The 20,252-nt window shown below is 40.3% G+C and overlaps 9 non-coding genes across 9 annotated transcripts; all 9 read right to left on the bottom strand.

Annotated features, from left to right (window-relative positions):
• On the bottom strand, positions 1-72 carry TRNAH-GUG (transfer RNA histidin (anticodon GUG)). The gene has a single exon. It is a non-coding gene; the product is annotated as a tRNA-His (tRNA).
• Positions 73-1,357: 1,285 nt separating this feature from the next.
• Positions 1,358-1,439, bottom strand: TRNAS-AGA (transfer RNA serine (anticodon AGA)). The gene has a single exon. It is a non-coding gene; the product is annotated as a tRNA-Ser (tRNA).
• A 2,585-nt stretch (positions 1,440-4,024) lies between these two features.
• TRNAH-GUG (transfer RNA histidin (anticodon GUG)) lies at positions 4,025-4,096 on the bottom strand. Its single transcript has one exon. It is a non-coding gene; the product is annotated as a tRNA-His (tRNA).
• A 1,281-nt stretch (positions 4,097-5,377) lies between these two features.
• TRNAS-AGA (transfer RNA serine (anticodon AGA)) lies at positions 5,378-5,459 on the bottom strand. Its single transcript has one exon. It is a non-coding gene; the product is annotated as a tRNA-Ser (tRNA).
• Positions 5,460-8,045: 2,586 nt separating this feature from the next.
• On the bottom strand, positions 8,046-8,117 carry TRNAH-GUG (transfer RNA histidin (anticodon GUG)). Its single transcript has one exon. It is a non-coding gene; the product is annotated as a tRNA-His (tRNA).
• A 1,281-nt stretch (positions 8,118-9,398) lies between these two features.
• Positions 9,399-9,480, bottom strand: TRNAS-AGA (transfer RNA serine (anticodon AGA)). The gene has a single exon. It is a non-coding gene; the product is annotated as a tRNA-Ser (tRNA).
• A 3,939-nt stretch (positions 9,481-13,419) lies between these two features.
• On the bottom strand, positions 13,420-13,501 carry TRNAS-CGA (transfer RNA serine (anticodon CGA)). Its single transcript has one exon. It is a non-coding gene; the product is annotated as a tRNA-Ser (tRNA).
• A 3,941-nt stretch (positions 13,502-17,442) lies between these two features.
• On the bottom strand, positions 17,443-17,524 carry TRNAS-CGA (transfer RNA serine (anticodon CGA)). The gene has a single exon. It is a non-coding gene; the product is annotated as a tRNA-Ser (tRNA).
• Positions 17,525-20,108: 2,584 nt separating this feature from the next.
• On the bottom strand, positions 20,109-20,180 carry TRNAH-GUG (transfer RNA histidin (anticodon GUG)). Its single transcript has one exon. It is a non-coding gene; the product is annotated as a tRNA-His (tRNA).
• Between the last annotated feature and the right edge of the window lie 72 nt (positions 20,181-20,252).

Here is a 20,252-nt window from a genome sequence, read left to right as displayed (position 1 = left end):
TGCCGTGACTCGGATTCGAACCGAGGTTGCTGCGGCCACAACGCAGAGTACTAACCACTATACGATCACGGCGAGCTACTTGGGCTCAACGACAAACAGTGACATGGAGAATTTATAATTTGGAACACTCAGGGCTGTTCCTGTGATAGGCTGGATGTATTCATTGCTTCCTCATTCCTCATTCAGAGGCTGCGTCTCCTCAGTAGTTGATAGGCTGAAACCGTTTCCTGGCCGCCTGCTTGTGAAATGCCAGGAGTCAAAGATCACACATTACACTTGCGGACCTGTGATGGGACACCAATGCAGAGAAACCCACCTGGAACAGACCTTCTATTCTGTCTATTAGACCTGCATCTTCCCTGCACCTTTCAAGCCATTTGTATGTGAAGCAAGAAAGAGTTAGAGAGTGATCAATCTACACTTTTATAGGGAGGATGTCGCCGTGAGCTCCTCCCAGCTAATCACACGAACAGCAGAAAAGCAAGATAAATACACAGTTGAGGGGTGGGCTGCATGGTTATGTTTTTGAGTAATTAATTATTGAAACTGACCTCAGTGGCTCATTAGCAGAGCTGCGGCTAATGACTGGTGCCAAATCATGATGAAGCAAGCACCAAGGGTCGTAGGGGACCCACAACACGCTTTTCTTAGCTCACTGAATTAAAGTATAAACTTCCGCCGTGTGTGAGTGGTAAAGGCTTGTTAATATGGTTCCTTTTCCAATTCAAGTCTGACAATAAGAGGCAGGAACCACGTGGCTTCGGAAGCTCAGGAAAGTAGCCACCAACCACAGAGAAAGAGAGAACTGGCAGTATGAGAGGTGGAGAAAACAGAAGCGGGAGCAAGGAGCTCAAATGAGATTGATGGCGTTTAAATAGAGCGCGTAAAGGAACAGTTACACAGCTAAGAAATGGGAAAGACAGACTAGGGAAAAAAACACAGAAAGAGCCTGTAGATGAAATTCTCTTCCTGGGACAGCAGGTTAAGAGAAATTACACATGGAGAGGTTAAGCATGTAACACGGGGCAGAATAAAAAAGAAAATGCAGTTTTATGAAGTGTGTTTGCCAATCCAGCCAGCACTTTTGTTCTATTTCTCTCTTTGCGTCTTTTATTGGTAAAGTAACTTTCAAGTGCATGCGCAGGTATGAATGAGAGAGCAACGGTATAATAATTTGAAGCGTTTACACCAGTGCTAAAGTAGGAATGAGGTGTAGCAAAGACATGAAAGAGGTAGCGATAACAAATATGTGGAGAGGCAATAGTGACACAAAAATAAGCCACCTATTCATAAAACTGAAATGGAAGAAATACTAAAGGTTAACTTCTGAAATTGTAGCCGATAATAAAAAGATTCTCGTTGTTGGCAGGATTCGAACCTGCGCGGGGATACCCCAATGGATTTCTAGTCCATCACCTTAACCACTCGGCAACAACAACTTACTGTATGCTGCATGCAAATATTTTGTTTGAAAGTTTTGAACTTTTCCCACATCAAAGTACTGATATTCTGCAATGCGCTTTTTAAAAACAATGCTTTTTTCATCATGCACGTTCTGTCCTAAAAACAAAAATTGCATGAGTATATCTCTGGATCTGTAAAAGGATACGCTTGCATTCAAACTCTCTTGTGGCACTCAATTTTTTGGACCCTGTTGCACTCTGTTTTTGCGCTGCTTTTAGTCTACGACCCATATTACAGAAGTCAACCATCTCTGAGTATTTGGTACTCCTTTGTAAGTGCCTTATCTTTAATCCTTGAAAAGCTCTATAATAAAGGGGTCTGTCAAAGATTGCTTGAATGGAAGATAAAAGAAGGCCCACTTGTCTCACCAAATGCAGTAGAGAAACCTGATGTTTTACTCATGTTAATCTTAGTTCTTTTTTGTTAGACCTGGCATCCTTAAGGTGGCCTACCAGCAACCTTTTTGCTTTTCACCTCACGTTTTGCTGTATCTTTATGTTGGCCTTAGGACTCTAATCACTTTATCACTACTGTGAGAAAGTGGCTCTGTATATACTGTTCCCAAATAGGTACAGTGTGCACAGAGTCCCCAGTCCCCAGAGGTTTGGCAGAGGCTAAAGTTAGATATAACCTTACTCTCTAAAGTGGTAGCTTGCCGAGCAGTAAGGCAGTATCAGAGTACAGTGTAAAACATTTGTTGTACACACTCAGTCAGCAAATGGTCTCACACACTCAAGAACTGAACTCTAGGCCATTGGTTTGCATACAAAAGATATTGTTGTTTTATTTTAGAACCAACAATAGGTATCAAAATATACTTTCTCAGAATGAGATGCTTTAGTTAAATACTTTGCAATAGGCAATTGACTTTTGCAGGTCATAGTTACAGTTTATTGCAATAGGCAACACAATTTGAATCACAATAATACATTGAGCTCAATGGGAATTTTAAGTTATATGCAATTCATTACTTTCAGGATTACTTTTCTAAATCCAGGACTGGATCCTAGATTCAGTCATGGGACAGTTCTTGGAAACAAGTGAGTAAATTCGTTTTAGTTACTGTTGTGATTTTTAAGCAATATTTTGCTATTTTAAAAGTTGACACTTCGAAACTTTTGCTGATCAAATTACCAATGTTATCCTATGGAAGGAAATTCACTTAGCAGGTAAGTGGGGTTATGGTTACTTTTTCTAGGTCAGTGTTGGATCCTAGATCCAGCACTACTGTACCACCTGTAAGCAGTTGAGAAACTGCGTTTAAGTTATACAGGCGATTTTTAAGGAATATTTACATGTTTGCAAAATGGAGACTTAGAAGAAATTTCACAGAAAAACAGTCAATGGTTTCCTAGGGAAGAAAATTCAAGTTACGGGTAAAGTACGTTCTCGTTACTTTTGTAATCCAGTGCTGGGCTCCTAGGCTCAGTACTGGGACATCTATCTAAAACAGGTAAACAATTACGTTTTCACAGTTGGTATGATTTTTAAAGAATTTTGTAAGTTTCAAAAATCGACACTTAGAAAATTTTGAGCAAAAAGCAGGCAATGATATCCCATGGAAGGAAATTCGAGTTACTGGTAAGTACGGTTAAAATTACTTTTCAGGGTCAGTACTGAGCTCCAAGATGCAGCACTGAGGTCTCTCCTGATAACGGGTGAGTAAATCAGAATTCGTTGTTCGGCTGATTTTAGATGAATATTTTAAAGTTCCAAAACTCCACACCACTTAGAAGAATTTCCAAGTGAAACCACTCAATGTTAGCCTATGGAAGAAAAGTGAGTTATCGGCTTTTAGGTAAGTACTCGACTGGCAGAGTTATGGTTCTGGGCATAGACTCAGGGGTCTCCCAGGGGAGTCCCAGCCTACTTGCCAAGCCTTAAACTCCCCTTTTATTACATATAATTTACCCCTAAGGTAGGCCCTAGGTAGTCCTAGGTGCATGATGCTATGTAAGTAAAAAATAAGATATGTACTTTGGTGGTTCGCATGTCCTGTAAGTACCAAACAGTCTATTTCATTTTTCACTACTGTGAGGTCTACCCCTCTCATAGGTTAGCTCTGGGTATTCCCCTATACTTTTTATTTGGTAATTCCATATCGGAGAGGAGTAGCTTTATTTATTTATTGAAAATCCTACTTACTGGTGAGGTTGGATTTAACTTTACTATTTTAGAAATGCCACTTTTAGAGAGTGAACATTTCTCTGCACTTACTGCTCTATTTGCCTGAAACCTGGCCCCAATACACGTCTGGATTGGGCTGGGTGACAGCAAAATTTGTGCCTTCCCTCTAGAGAGCCACAACACAGGTCACTCAACTGCACCTGGGGGGTGAGCTCCGCTCCCCCTCCACCCCCAATAGGTTCAAGAACGAAAATTTATGTAAGTAAATACATTATAGCTACAGCTTATAATCATGCGAGTTTAAATCATTTGTTGTTAGATGGTTTAAATATTTGAAAGGATCTGTTTTTAATAGACATTTTACAAAAACTACTGGTACATTTGCTAATTCTGTAAAATTAACACCCAACTGCCATGACATTGCCAATCACAATGCCGTGACTCGGATTCGAACCAAGGTTGCTGCGGCCACAACGCAGAGTACTAACCACTATACGATCACGGCAAGCTACTTGGGCTCAACGACAAACAGTGACATGGAGAATTTATAATTCGGAACACTCAAGGCTGTTCCTGTGATAGGCTGGATGTATTCATTGCTTCCTCATTCCTCATTCAGAGGCTGCGTCTCCTCAGTGGTTGATAGGCTGAAACCGTTTCCTGGCCGCCTGCTTCTGAAATGCCAGGAGTCAAAGATCACACATTACACTTGCGGACCTGTGATGGGACACCAATGCAGAGAAACCCACCTGGAACAGACCTTCTATTCTGTCTATTAGACCTGCAGCTTCCCTGCACCTTTCAAGCCATTTGTATGTGAAGCAAGAAAGAGTTAGAGAGTGATCCATCTACACTTTTATAGGGAGGATGTCGCCGTGAGCTCCTCCCAGCTAATCACACGAACAGCAGAAAAGCAAGATAAATACACAGTTGAGGGGTGGGCTGCATGGTTATGTTTTTGAGTAATTATTGAAACTGACCTCAGTGGCTCATTAGCAGAGCTGCGGCTAATGACTGGTGCCAAATCATGATGAAGCAAGCACCATGGCTCGTAGGGGACCCACAACACGCTTTTCTTAGCTCACTGAATTAAAGTATAAACTTCCGCCGTGTGTGAGTGGTAAAGGCTTGTTAATATGGTTCCTTTTCCAATTCAAGTCTGACAACAAGAGGCAGGAACCACGTGGCTTCGGAAGCTCAGGAAAGTAGCCACCAACCACAGAGAAAGAGAGAACTGGCAGTATGAGAGGTGGAGAAAACAGAAGCGGGAGCAAGGAGCTCAAATGAGATTGATGGTGTTTAAATAGAGCGCGTAAAGGAACAGTTACACAGCTAAGAAATGGGAAAGACAGACTAGGGAAAAAAACACAGAAAGAGCCTGTAGATGAAATTCTCTTCCTGGGACAGCAGGTTAAGAGAAATTACACATGGAGAGGTTAAGCATGTAACACGGGGGAGAATAAAAAAGAAAATGCAGTTTTATGAAGTGTGTTTGCCAATCCAGCCAGCACTTTTGTTCTATTTCTCTCTTTGCGTCTTTTATTGGTAAAGTAACTTTCAAGTGCATGCGCAGGTATGAATGAGAGAGCAACGGTATAATAATTTGAAGCGTTTACACCAGTGCTAAAGTAGGAATGAGGTGTAGCAAAGACATGAAAGAGGTAGCGATAACAAATATGTGGAGAGGCAATAGTGACACAAAAATAAGACACCTATTCATAAAACTGAAATGGAAGAAATACTAAAGGTTAACTTCTGAAATTGTAGCCGATAATAAAATGATTCTCGTTGTTGGCAGGATTCGAACCTGCGCGGGGATACCCCAATGGGTTTCTAGTCCATCGCCTTAACCACTCGGCCACAACAACTTACTGTAAGCTGCATGCAAATATTTTGTTTGAAAGTTTTGAACTTTTCCCACATCAAAGTACTGATATTCTACAATGCGCTTTTTAAAAACAATGTTTTTTTCATCATGCACGTTCTGTCCTAAAAACAAAAATTGCATGAGTATATCTCTGGATCTGTAAAAGGATACGCTTGCATTCAAACTCTCTTGTGGCACTCAATTTTTTGGACCCTGTTGCACTCTGTTTTTGCGCTGCTTTTAGTCTACGACCCATATTACAGAAGTCAACCATCTCTGAGTATTTGGGACTCCTTTGTAAGTGCCTTATCTTTAATCCTTGAAAAGCTCTATAATAAAGGGGTCTGTCAAAGATTGCTTGAATGGAAGATAAAAGAAGGCCCACTTGTCTCACCAAATGCAGTAGAGAAACCTGATGTTTTACTCATGTTAATCTTAGTTCATTTTTGTTAGACCTGGCATCCTTAAGGTGGCCTACCAGCAACCTTTTTGCTTTACACCTCACGTTTTGCTGTATCTTTATGTTGGCCTTAGGACTCTAATCACTTTATCACTACTGTGAGAAAGTGGCTCTGTATATACTGTTCCCAAATAGGTACAGTGTGCACAGAGTCCCCAGTCCCCAGAGGTTTGGCAGAGGCTAAAGTTAGATATAACCTTACTCTCTAAAGTGGTAGCTTGCCGAGCAGTAAGGCAGTATCAGAGTACAGTGTAAAACATTTGTTGTACACACTCAGTCAGCAAATGGTCTCACACACTCAAGAACTGAACTCTAGGCCATTGGTTTGCATAAAAAAGATATTGTTGTTTTATTTTAGAACCAACAATAGGTATCAAAATATACTTTCTCAGAATGAGATGCTTTAGTAAAATACTTTGCAATAGGCAATTGACTTTTGCAGGTAATAGTTACAGTTTATTGCAATAGGCAACACAATTTGAATCACAATAATACATTGAGCTCAATGGGAATTTTAAGTTATATGCAATTAATTACTTTCAGGATTACTTTTCTAAATCCAGGACTGGATCCTAGATTCAGTCCTGGGACAGTTCTTGGAAACAAGTGAGTAAATTCGTTTTAGTTACTGTTGTGATGTTTAAGCAATATTTTGCTATTTTAAAAGTTGACACTTAGAAACTTTTGCTGATCAAATTACCAATGTTATCCTATGGAAGGAAATTCACTTAGCAGGTAAGTGGGGTTATGGTTACTTTTTCTAGGTCAGTGTTGGATCCTAGATCCAGCACTACTGTACCACCTGTAAGCAGTTGAGAAACTGCGTTTAAGTTATACAGGCGATTTTTAAGGAATATTTAAATGTTTGCAAAATCGACACTTAGAAGAAATTTTACAGAAAAACAGTCAATGGTTTCCTATGGAAGAAAATTCAAGTTACGGGTAAAGTACGTTCTCGTTACTTTTGTAATCCAGTGCTGGGCTCCTAGGCTCAGTACTGGGACATCTATCTAAAACAGGTAAACAATTACGTTTTCACAGTTGGTATGATTTTTAAAGAATATTTGTAAGTTTCAAAAATCGACACTTAGAAAATTTTGAGCAAAAAGCAGGCAATGATATCCCATGGAAGGAAATTCGAGTTACTGGTAAGTACGGTTAAAATTACTTTTCACGGTCAGTACTGAGCTCCAAGATGCAGCAATGAGGTCTCTCCTGATAACGGGTGAGTAAATCAGAATTCGTTGTTCGGCTGATTTTAGATGAATATTTTAAAGTTCCAAAACTCCACACCACTTAGAAGAATTTCCAAGTGAAACCACTCAATGTTAGCCTATGGAAGAAAAGTGAGTTATCGGCTTTTAGGTAAGTACTCGACTGGCAGAGTTATAGTTCTGGGCATAGACTCAGGGGTCTCCCAGGGGAGTCCCAGCCTACTTGCCAAGCCTTAAACTCCCCTTTTATTACATATAATTTACCCCTAAGGTAGGCCCTAGGTAGTCCTAGGTGCATGATGCTATGTAAGTAAAAAATAAGATATGTACTTTGGTGGTTCGCATGTCCTGTAAGTACCAAACAGTCTATTTCATTTTTCACTACTGTGAGGTCTACCCCTCTCATAGGTTAGCTCTGGGTATTCCCCTATACTTTTTATTTGGTAATTCCATATCGGAGAGGAGTAGCTTTATTTATTTATTGAAAATCCTACTTACTGGTGAGGTTGGATTTAACTTTACTATTTTAGAAATGCCACTTTTAGAGAGTGAACATTTCTCTGCACTTACTGCTCTATTTGCCTGAAACCTGGCCCCAATACACGTCTGGATTGGGCTGGATGACAGCAAAATTTGTGCCTTCCCTCTAGAGAGCCACAACACAGGTCACTCAACTGCACCTGGGGGGTGAGCTCCGCTCCCCCTCCACCCCCAATAGGTTCAAGAACGATAATTTATGTAAGTAAATACATTATAGCTACATCTTATAATCATGCGAGTTTAAATCATTTGTTGTTAGATGGTTTAAATATTTGAAAGGATCTGTTTTTAATAGACATTTTACAAAAACTACTGGTACATTTGCTAATTCTGTAAAATTAACACCCAACTGCCATGACATTGCCAACCACAATGCCGTGACTCGGATTCGAATCGAGGTTGCTGCGGCCACAACGCAGAGTACTAACCACTATACTATCACGGCGAGCTACTTGGGCTCAACGACAAACAGTGACATGGAGAATTTATAATTCGGAACACTCAGGGCTGTTCCTGTGATAGGCTGGATGTATTCATTGCTTCCTCATTCCTCATTCAGAGGCTGCGTCTCCTCAGTAGTTGATAGGCTGAAACCGTTTCCTGGCCGCCTGCTTGTGAAATGCCAGGAGTCAAAGATCACACATTACACTTGCGGACCTGTGATGGGACACCAATGCAGAGAAACCCACCTGGAACAGACCTTCTATTCTGTCTATTAGACCTGCAGCTTCCCTGCACCTTTCAAGCCATTTGTATGTGAAGCAAGAAAGAGTTAGAGAGTGATCCATCTACACTTTTATAGGGAGGATGTCGCCGTGAGCTCCTCGCAGCTATTCACACGAACAGCAGAAAAGCAAGATAAATACACAGTTGAGGGGTGGGCTGCATGGTTATGTTTTTGAGTAATTATTGAAACTGACCTCAGTGGCTCATTAGCAGTGCTGCGGCTAATGACTGGTGCCAAATCATGATGAAGCAAGCACCATGGCTCGTAGGGGACCCACAACACGCTTTTCTTAGCTCACTGAATTAAAGTATAAACTTCCGCCGTGTGTGAGTGGTAAAGGCTTGTTAATATGGTTCCTTTTCCAATTCAAGTCTGACAACAAGAGGCAGGAACCACGTGGCTTCGGAAGCTCAGGAAAGTAGCCACCAACCACAGAGAAAGAGAGAACTGGCAGTATGAGAGGTGGAGAAAACAGAAGCGGGAGCAAGGAGCTCAAATGAGATTGATGGCGTTTAAATAGAGCGCGTAAAGGAACAGTTACACAGCTAAGAAATGGGAAAGACAGACTAGGGAAAAAAACACAGAAAGAGCCTGTAGATGAAATTCTCTTCCTGGGACAGCAGGTTAAGAGAAATTACACATGGAGAGGTTAAGCATGTAACACGGGGGAGAATAAAAAAGAAAATGCAGTTTTATGAAGTGTGTTTGCCAATCCAGCCAGCACTTTTGTTCTATTTCTCTCTTTGCGTCTTTTATTGGTAAAGTAACTTTCAAGTGCATGCGCAGGTATGAATGAGAGAGCAACGGTATAATAATTTGAAGCGTTTACACCAGTGCTAAAGTAGGAATGAGGTGTAGCAAAGACATGAAAGAGGTAGCGATAACAAATATGTGGAGAGGCAATAGTGACACAAAAATAAGCCACCTATTCATAAAACTGAAATGGAAGAAATACTAAAGGTTAACTTCTGAAATTGTAGCCGATAATAAAAAGATTCTCGTTGTTGGGAGGATTCGAACCTGCACGGGGATACCCCAATGGATTTCTAGTCCATCACCTTAACCACTCGGCCACAACAACTTACTGTAAGCTGCATGCAAATATTTTGTTTGAAAGTGTTGAACTTTTCCCACATCAAAGTACTGATATTCTACAATGCGCTTTTTAAAAACAATGTTTTTTTCATCATGCATGTTCTGTCCTAAAAACAAAAATTGCATGAGTATATCTCTGGATCTGTAAAAGGATACGCTTGCATTCAAACTCTCTTGTGGCACTCAATTTTTTGGACCCTGTTGCACTCTGTTTTTGCGCTGCTTTTAGTCTACGACCCATATTACAGAAGTCAACCATCTCTGAGTATTTGGGACTCCTTTGTAAGTGCCTTATCTTTAATCCTTGAAAAGCTCTATAATAAAGGGGTCTGTCAAAGATTGCTTGAATGGAAGATAAAAGAAGGCCCACTTGTCTCACCAAATGCAGTAGAGAAACCTGATGTTTTACTCATGTTAATCTTAGTTCATTTTTGTTAGACCTGGCATCCTTAAGGTGGCCTACCAGCAACCTTTTTGCTTTTCACCTCACGTTTTGCTGTATCTTTATGTTGGCCTTAGGACTCTAATCACTTTATCACTACTGTGAGAAAGTGGCTCTGTATATACTGTTCCCAAATAGGTACAGTGTGCACAGAGTCCCCAGTCCCCAGAGGTTTGGCAGAGGCTAAAGTTAGATATAACCTTACTCTCTAAAGTGGTAGCTTGCCGAGCAGTAAGGCAGTATCAGAGTACAGTGTAAAACATTTGTTGTACACACTCAGTCAGCAAATGGTCTCACACACTCAAGAACTGAACTCTAGGCCATTGGTTTGCATAAAAAAGATATTGTTGTTTTATTTTAGAACCAACAATAGGTATCAAAATATATTTTCTCAGAATGAGATGCTTTAGTAAAATACTTTGCAATAGGCAATTGACTTTTGCAGGTAATAGTTACAGTTTATTGCAATAGGCAACACAATTTGAATCACAATAATACATTGAGCTCAATGGGAATTTTAAGTTATATGCAATTAATTACTTTCAGGATTACTTTTCTAAATCCAGGACTGGATCCTAGATTCAGTCCTGGGACAGTTCTTGGAAACAAGTGAGTAAATTCGTTTTAGTTGATGTTGTGATGTTTAAGCAATATTTTGCTATTTTAAAAGTTGACACTTAGAAACTTTTGCTGATCAAATTACCAATGTTATCCTATGGAAGGAAATTCACTTAGCAGGTAAGTGGGGTTATGGTTACTTTTTCTAGGTCAGTGTTGGATCCTAGATCCAGCACTACTGTACCACCTGTAAGCAGTTGAGAAACTGCGTTTAAGTTATACAGGCGATTTTTAAGGAATATTTAAATGTTTCCAAAATCAACACTTAGAAGAAATTTCACAGAAAAACAGTCAATGGTTTCCTAAGGAAGAAAATTCAAGTTACGGGTAAAGTACGTTCTCGTTACTTTTGTAATCCAGTGCTGGGTTCCTAGGCTCAGTACTGGGACATCTATCTAAAACAGGTAAACAATTACGTTTTCACAGTTGGTATGATTTTTAAAGAATATTTGTAAGTTTCAAAAATCGACACTTAGAAAATTTTGAGCAAAAAGCAGGCAATGATATCCCATGGAAGGAAATTCGAGTTACTGGTAAGTACGGTTAAAATTACTTTTCAGGGTCAGTACTGAGCTCCAAGATGCAGCACTGAGGTCTCTCCTGATAACGGGTGAGTAAATCAGAATTAGTTGTTCGGCTGATTTTAGATGAATATTTTAAAGTTCCAAAACTCCACACCACTTAGAAGAATTTCCAAGTGAAACAACTCAATGTTAGCCTATGGAAGAAAAGTGAGTTATCGGCTTTTAGGTAAGTACTCGACTGGCAGAGTTATGGTTCTGGGCATAGACTCAGGGGTCTCCCAGGGGAGTCCCAGCCTACTTGCCAAGCCTTAAACTCCCCTTTTATTACATATAATTTACCCCTAAGGTAGGCCCTAGGTAGTCCTAGGTGCATGATGCTATGTAAGTAAAAAATAAGATATGTACTTTGGTGGTTCGCATGTCCTGTAAGTACCAAACAGTCTATTTCATTTTTCACTACTGTGAGGTCTACCCCTCTCATAGGTTAGCTCTGGGTATTCCCCTATACTTTTTATTTGGTAATTCCATATCGGAGAGGAGTAGCTTTATTTATTTATTGAAAATCCTACTTACTGGTGAGGTTGGATTTAACTTTACTATTTTAGAAATGCCACTTTTAGAGAGTGAACATTTCTCTGCACTTACTGCTCTATTTGCCTGAAACCTGGCCCCAATACACGTCTGGATTGGGCTGGATGACAGCAAAATTTGTGCCTTCCCTCTAGAGAGACACAACACAGGTCACTCAACTGCACCTGGGGGGTGAGCTCCGCTCCCCCTCCACCCCCAATAGGTTCAAGAACGATAATTTATGTAAGTAAATACATTATAGCTACAGCTTATAATCATGCGAGTTTAAATCATTTGTTGTTAGATGGTTTAAATATTTGAAAGGATCTGTTTTTAATAGACATTTTACAAAAACTACTGGTACATTTGCTAATTCTGTAAAATTAACACCCAACTGCCATGACATTGCCAACCACAATGCCTTGACTCGGATTCGAACCGAGGTCGCTGCGGCCACAACGCAGAGTACTAACCACTATACGATCACAGCGAGCTACTTGGGCTCAATGACAAACAGTGACATGGAGAATTTATAATTCGGAACACTCAGGGCTGTTCCTGTGATAGGCTGGATGTATTCATTGCTTCCTCATTCCTCATTCAGAGGCTGCGTCTCCTCAGTAGTTGATAGGCTGAAACCGTTTCCTGGCCGCCTGCTTGTGAAATGCCAGGAGTCAAAGATCACACATTACACTTGCGGACCTGTGATGGGACACCAATGCAGAGAAACCCACCTGGAACAGACCTTCTATTCTGTCTATTAGACCTGCAGCTTCCCTGCACCTTTCAAGCCATTTGTATGTGAAGCAAGAAAGAGTTAGAGAGTGATCCATCTACACTTTTATAGGGAGGATGTCGCCGTGAGCTCCTCCCAGCTAATCACACGAACAGCAGAAAAGCAAGATAAATACAGAGTTGAGGGGTGGGCTGCATGGTTAAGTTTTTGAGTAATTATTGAAACTGACCTCAGTGGCTCATTAGCAGAGCTGCGGCTAATGACTGGTGCCAAATCATGATGAAGCAAGCACCATGGCTCGTAGGGGACCCACAACACGCTTTTCTTAGCTCACTGAATTAAAGTATAAACGTCCGCCGTGTGTGAGTGGTAAAGGCTTGTTAATATGGTTCCTTTTCCAATTCAAGTCTGACAACAAGAGGCAGGAACCACGTGGCTTTGGAAGCTCAGGAAAGTAGCCACCACCCACAGAGAAAGAGAGAACTGGCAGTATGAGAGGTGGAGAAAACAGAAGCGGGAGCAAGGAGCTCAAATGAGATTGATGGCGTTTAAATAGAGCGCGTAAAGGAACAGTTACACAGCTAAGAAATGGGAAAGACAGACTAGGGAAAAAAACACAGAAAGAGCCTGTAGATGAAATTCTCTTCCTGGGACAGCAGGTTAAGAGAAATTACACATGGAGAGGTTAAGCATGTAACACGGGGGAGAATATAAAAGAAAATGCAGTTTTATGAAGTGTGTTTGCCAATCCAGCCAGCACTTTTGTTCTATTTCTCTCTTTGCGTCTTTTATTGGTAAAGTAACTTTCAAGTGCATGCGCAGGTATGAATGAGAGAGCAACGGTATAATAATTTGAAGCGTTTACACCAGTGCTAAAGTAGGAATGAGGTGTAGCAAAGACATGAAAGAGGTAGCGATAACAAATATGTGGAGAGGAAATAGTGACACAAAAAAAAGCCACCTATTTATAAAACTGAAATGGAAGAAATACTAAAGGTTAACTTCTGAAATTGTAGCCGATAATAAAGAGATTCTCATTGTTGGCAGGATTCGAACCTGCGCGGGGATAGCCCAATGGATTTCGAGTCCATCGCCTTAACCACTCGGCCACAACAACTTGCTGTAAGCTGCCTACAAATATTTTGTTTGAAAGTTTTGAAGTTTTCCCACATCAAAGTACTGATATTCTGCAATGCGCTTTTTAAAAACAATGTTTTTTTCATCATGCACGTTCTGTCCTAAAAACAAAAATTGCATGAGTATATCTCTGGATCTGTAAAAGGATACGCTTGCATTCAAACTCTCTTGTGGCACTCAAGTTTTTTGGACCCTGTTGCACTCTGTTTTTGCGCTGCTTTTAGTCTACGACCCATATTACAGAAGTCAACCATCTCTGAGTATTTGGGACTCCTTTGTAAGTGCCTTATCTTTAATCCTTGAAAAGCTCTATAATAAAGGGGTCTGTCAAAGATTGCTTGAATGGAAGATAAAAGAAGGCCCACTTGTCTCACCAAATGCAGTAGAGAAACCTGATGTTTTACTCATGTTATCCTTAGTTCAGTTTTTGTTAGACCTGGCATCCTTAAGGTGGCCTACCAGCAACCTTTTTGCTTTTCACCTCACGTTTTGCTGTATCTTTATGTTGGCCTTAGGACTCTAATCACTTTATCACTACTGTGAGAAAGTGGCTCTGTATATACTGTTCCCAAATAGGTACAGTGTGCACAGAGTCCCCAGTCCCCAGAGGTTTGGCAGAGGCTAAAGTTAGATATAGCCTTACTCTCTAAAGTGGTAGCTTGCCGAGCAGTAAGGCAGTATCAGAGTACAGTGTAAAACATTTGTTGTACACACTCAGTCAGCAAATGGTCTCACACACTCAAGAACTGAACTCTAGGCCATTGGTTTGCATACAAAAGATATTGTTGTTTTATTTTAGAACCAACAATAGGTATCAAAATATACTTTCTCAGAATGAGATGCTTTAGTTAAATACTTTGCAATAGGCAATTGACTTTTGCAGGTCATAGTTACAGTTTATTGCAATAGGCAACACAATTTGAATCACAATAATACATTGAGCTCAATGGGAATTTTAAGTTATATGCAATTCATTACTTTCAGGATTACTTTTCTAAATCCAGGACTGGATCCTAGATTCAGTCCTGGGACAGTTCTTGGAAACAAGTGAGTAAATTCGTTTTAGTTACTGTTGTGATTTTTAAGCAATATTTTGCTATTTTAAAAGTTGACACTTAGAAACTTTTGCTGATCAAATTACCAATGTTATCCTATGGAAGGAAATTCACTTAGCAGGTAAGTGGGGTTATGGTTACTTTTTCTAGGTCAGTGTTGGATCCTAGATCCAGCACTACTGTACCACCTGTAAGCAGTTGAGAAACTGCGTTTAAGTTATACAGGCGATTTTTAAGGAATATTTACATGTTTGCAAAATCGACACTTAGAAGAAATTTCACAGAAAAACAGTCAATGGTTTCCTATGGAAGAAAATTCAAGTTACGGGTAAAGTACGTTCTCGTTACTTTTGTAATCCAGTGCTGGGCTCCTAGGCTCAATACTGGGACATCTATCTAAAACAGGTAAACAATTACGTTTTCACAGTTGGTACGATTTTTAAAGAATATTTGTAAGTTTCAAAAATCGACACTTAGAAAATTTTCAGCAAAAAGCAGGCAATGATATCCCATGGAAGGAAATTCGAGTTACTGGTAAGTACGGTTAAAATTACTTTTCAGGGTCAGTACTGAGCTCCAAGATGCAGCACTGAGGTCTCTCCTGATAACAGGTGAGTAAATCAGAATTCGTTGTTCGGCTGATTTTAGATGAATATTTTAAAGTTCCAAAACTCCACACCACTTAGAAGAATTTCCAAGTGAAACAACTCAATGTTAGCCTATGGAAGAAAAGTGAGTTATCGGCTTTTAGGTAAGTACTCGACTGGCAGAGTTATGGTTCTGGGCATAGACTCAGGGGTCTCCCAGGGGAGTCCCAGCCTACTTGCCAAGCCTTAAACTCCCCTTTTATTACATATAATTTACACCTAAGGTAGGCCCTAGGTAGTCCTAGGTGCATGAGGCTATGTAAGTAAAAAATAAGATATGTTCTTTGGTGGTTCGCGTGTCTTGTAAGTACCAAACAGTCTATTTCATTTTTCACTACTGTGAGTTCTACCCCTCTCATAGGTTAGCTCTGTGTATTCCCCTATACTTTTTATTTGGTAATTCCATATCGTAGAGGAGTAGCTTTATTTATTTATTGAAAATCCTACTTACTGGTGAGGTTGGATTTAACTTTACTATTTTAGAAATGCCACTTTTAGAGAGTGAACATTTCTCTGCACTTACTGCTCTATTTGCCTGAAACCTGGCCCCAATACACGTCTGGATTGGGCTGGGTGACAGCAAAATGTGTGCCTTCCCTCTAGAGAGCCACAACACAGGTCACTCAACTGCACCTGGGGGGTGAGCTCCGCTCCCCCTCCACTCCCAATAGGTTCAAGAACGATAATTTATGTAAGTAAATACATTAAAGCTACAGCTTATAATCATGCGAGTTTAAATCATTTGTTGTTAGATGGTTTAAATATTTGAAAGGATCTGTTTTTAATAGACATTTTACAAAAACCACTGGTACATTTGCTAATTCTGTAAAATTAACACCCAACTGCCGTGACATTGCCAACCACAATGCCGTGACTCGGATTCGAAGCGAGGTTGCTGCGGCCACAAAGCAGAGTACTAACCACTATACGATCACGGCGAGCTACTTGGGCTCAACGACATACAGTGACATGGAGAATTTATAATTCGGAACACTCAGGGCTGTCCCTGTGATAGGCTGGATGTATTCATTGCTTCCTCATTAATCATTCAGAGGCTGCGTCTCCTCAGTGGTTGATAGGCTGAAACCGTTTCCTGGCCGCCTGCTTGTGAAATGCCAGGAGTCAAAGATCACACATTACACTTGCGGACCTGTGATGGGACACCAATGCAGAGAAACCCACCTGGCACAGACCTTCTATTCTGTCTATTAGACCTGCATCTTCCCTGCACCTTTCAAGCCATTTGTATGTGAAGCAAGAAAGAGTTAGAGAGTGATCCATCTACTCTTTTATAGGGAGTATGTCGCCGTGAGCTCCTCCCAGCTAATCACACGAACAGCAGAAAAGCAAGATAAATACACTGTTGAGGGGTGGGCTGCATGGTTATATTTTTGAGTAAATATTGAAACTGACCTCAGTGGCTCATTAGCAGAGCTGCGGCTAATGACTGGTGCCAAATCATGATGAAGCAAGCACCATGGCTCGTAGGGGACCCACAACACGCTTTTCTTAGCTCACTGAATTAAAGTATAAACTTCCGCCGTGTGTGAGTGGTAAAGGCTTGTTAATATGGTTCCTTTTCCAATTCAAGTCTGACAACAAGAGGCAGGAACCACGTGGCTTCGGAAGCTCAGGAAAGTAGCCACCAACCACAGAGAAAGAGAGAACTGGCAGTATGAGAGGTGGAGAAAACAGAAGCGGGAGCAAGGAGCTCAAATGAGATTGATGGCGTTTAAATAGAGCGCGTAAAGGAACAGTTACACAGCTAAGAAATGGGAAAGACAGACTAGGGAAAAAAACACAGAAAGAGCCTGTAGATGAAATTCTCTTCCTGGGACAGCAGGTTAAGAGAAATTACACATGGGGAGGTTAAGCATGTAAGACGGGGGAGAATAAAAAAGAAAATGCAGTTTTATGAAGTGTGTTTGCCAATCCAGCCAGCACTTTTGTTCTATTTCTCTCTTTGCGTCTTTTATTGGTAAAGTAACTTTCAAGTGCATGCGCAGGTATGAATGAGAGAGCAACGGTATAATAATTTGAAGCGTTTACACCAGTGCTAAAGTAGGAATGAGGTGTAGCAAAGACATGAAAGAGGTAGCGATAACAAATATGTGGAGAGGTAATAGTGACACAAAAATAAGCCACCTATTTATAAAACTGAAATGGAAGAAATACTAAAGGTTAACTTCTGAAATTGTAGCCGATAATAAAAAGATTCTTGTTGTTGGCTGGAATCAAACCTGCGCGGGAATACCCCAATGGATTTCGAGTCCATCGCCTTAACCACTCGGCCACAACAACTTGCTGTAAGCTGCCTACAAATATTTTGTTTGAAAGTTTTGATGTTTTCCCACATCAAAGTATTGATATTCTGCAATGCGCTTTTTAAAAACAATGTTTTTTTCATCATGCACGTTCTGTCCTAAAAACAAAAATACGCATGAGTATATCTCTTGATCTGTAAAAGGATACGCTTGCATTCAAACTCTCTTGTGGCACTCAATTTTTTATACCCTGTTGCACTCTGTTTTTGCGCTGCTTTTAGTATACGACCCATATTACAGAAGTCAACCATCTCTGAGTATTTGGGACTCCTTTGTAAGTGCCTTATCTTTAATCCTTGAAAAGCTCTATAATAAAGGGGTCTGTCAAAGATTGCTTGAATGGAAGATAAAAGAAGGCCCACTTGTCTCACCAAATGCAGTAGAGAAACCTGATGTTTTACTCATGTTATCCTTAGTTCAGTTTTTGTTAGACCTGGCATCCTTAAGGTGGCCTACCAGCAACCTTTTTGCTTTTCACCTCACGTTTTGCTGTATCTTTATGTTGGCCTTAGGACTCTAATCACTTTATCACTACTGTGAGAAAGTGGCTCTGTATATACTGTTCCCAAATAAGTACAGTGTGCACAGAGTCCCCAGTCCCCAGAGGTTTGGCAGAGGCTAAAGTTAGATATAACCTTACTCTCTAAAGTGGTAGCTTGCCGAGCAGTAAGGCAGTATCAGAGTACAGTGTAAAACATTTGTTGTACACACTCAGTCAGCAAATGGTCTCACACACTCAAGAACTGAACTCTAGGCCATTGGTTTGCATACAAAAGATAGTGTTGTTTTATTTTAGAACCAACAATAGGTATCAAAATATACTTTCTCAGAATGAGATGCTTTAGTTAAATACTTTGCAATAGGCAATTGACTTTTGCAGGTCATAGTTACAGTTTATTGCAATAGGCAACACAATTTGAATCACAATAATACATTGAGCTCAATGGGAATTTTAAGTTATATGCAATTAATTACTTTCAGGATTACTTTTCTAAATCCAGGACTGGATCCTAGATTCAGTCCTGGGACAGTTCTTGGAAACAAGTGAGTAAATTCGTTTTAGTTACTGTTGTGATTTTTAAGCAATATTTTGCTATTTTAAAAGTTGACAGAAACTTTTGCTGATCAAATTACCAATGTTATCCTATGGAAGGAAATTCACTTAGCAGGTAAGTGAGGTTATGGTTCCTTTTTCTAGGTCAGTGTTGGATCCTAGATCCAGCACTACTGTACCACCTGTAAGCAGTTGAGAAACTGCGTTTAAGTTATACAGGCGATTTTTAAGGAATATTTACATGTTTGCAAAATCGACACTTAGAAGAAATTTCACAGAAAAACAGTCAATGGTTTCCTATGGAAGAAAATTCAAGTTACGGGTAAAGTACGTTCTCGTTACTTTTGTAATCCAGTGCTGGGCTCCAAGGCTCAGTACTGGGACATCTATCTAAAACAGGTAAACTATTACGTTTTCACAGTTGGTACGATTTTTAAAGAATATTTGTAAGTTTCAAAAATCGACACTTAGAAAATTTTCAGCAAAAAGCAGGCAATGATATCCCATGGAAGGAAATTCGAGTTACTGGTAAGTACGGTTAAAATTACTTTTCAGGGTCAGTACTGAGCTCCAAGATGCAGCACTGAGGTCTCTCCTGATAACAGGTGAGTAAATCAGAATTCGTTGTTCGGCTGATTTTAGATCAATATTTTGAAGTTCCAAAACTCCACACCACTTAGAAGAATTTCCAAGTGAAACAACTACATTTTAGCCTATGGAAGAAAAGTGAGTTATCGGCTTTTAGGTAAGTACTCGACTGGCAGAGTTATGGTTCTGGGCATAGACTCAGGGGTCTCCCAGGGGAGTCCCAGCCTACTTGCCAAGCCTTAAACTCCCCTTTTATTACATATAATTTACACCTAAGGTAGGCCCTAGGTAGTCCTAGGTGCATGATGCTATGTAAGTAAAAAATAAGATATGTACTTTGGTGGTTCGCGTGTCCTGTAAGTACCAAATAGTCTATTTCATTTTTCACTACTGTGAGGTCTACCCCTCTCATAGGTTAGCTCTGTGTATTCCCCTATACTTTTTATTTGGTAATTCCATATCGGAGAGGAGTAGCTTTATTTATTTATTGAAAATCCTACTTACTGGTGAGGTTGGATTTAACTTTACTATTTTAGAAATGCCACTTTTAGAGAGTGAACATTTCTCTGCACTTACTGCTCTATTTGCCTGAAACCTGGCCCCAATACACGTCTGGATTGGGCTGGGTGACAGCAAAATTTGTGCCTTCCCTCTAGAGAGCCATAACACAGGTCACTCAACTGCACCTGGGGGGTGAGCTCCGCTCCCCCTCCACCCCCAATAGGTTCAAGAACGATAATTTATGTAAGTAAATACATTATAGCTACAGCTTATAATCATGCGAGTTTAAATCATTTGTTGTTAGATGGTTTAAATATTTGAAAGGATTTGTTTTTAATAGGCATTTTACAAAAACCACTGGTACATTTGCTAATTCTGTAAAATTAACACCCAACTGCCGTGACATTGCCAACCACAATGCCGTGACTCGGATTCGAACCGAGGTTGCTGCAGCCACAACGCAGAGTACTAACCACTATACGATCACGGCGAGCTACTTGGGCTCAACGACATACAGTGACATGGAGAATTTATAATTCGGAACACTCAGGGCTGTTCCTGT

The sequence above is a fragment of the Triturus cristatus genome, chromosome 12 (genome assembly GCF_964204655.1).
Source record: "Triturus cristatus chromosome 12, aTriCri1.1, whole genome shotgun sequence".
Taxonomy (NCBI): domain Eukaryota; kingdom Metazoa; phylum Chordata; class Amphibia; order Caudata; family Salamandridae; genus Triturus; species Triturus cristatus.
Note: the sequence above shows the minus strand (reverse complement) of the source record. Positions and strands in the feature narration are given on the sequence as shown.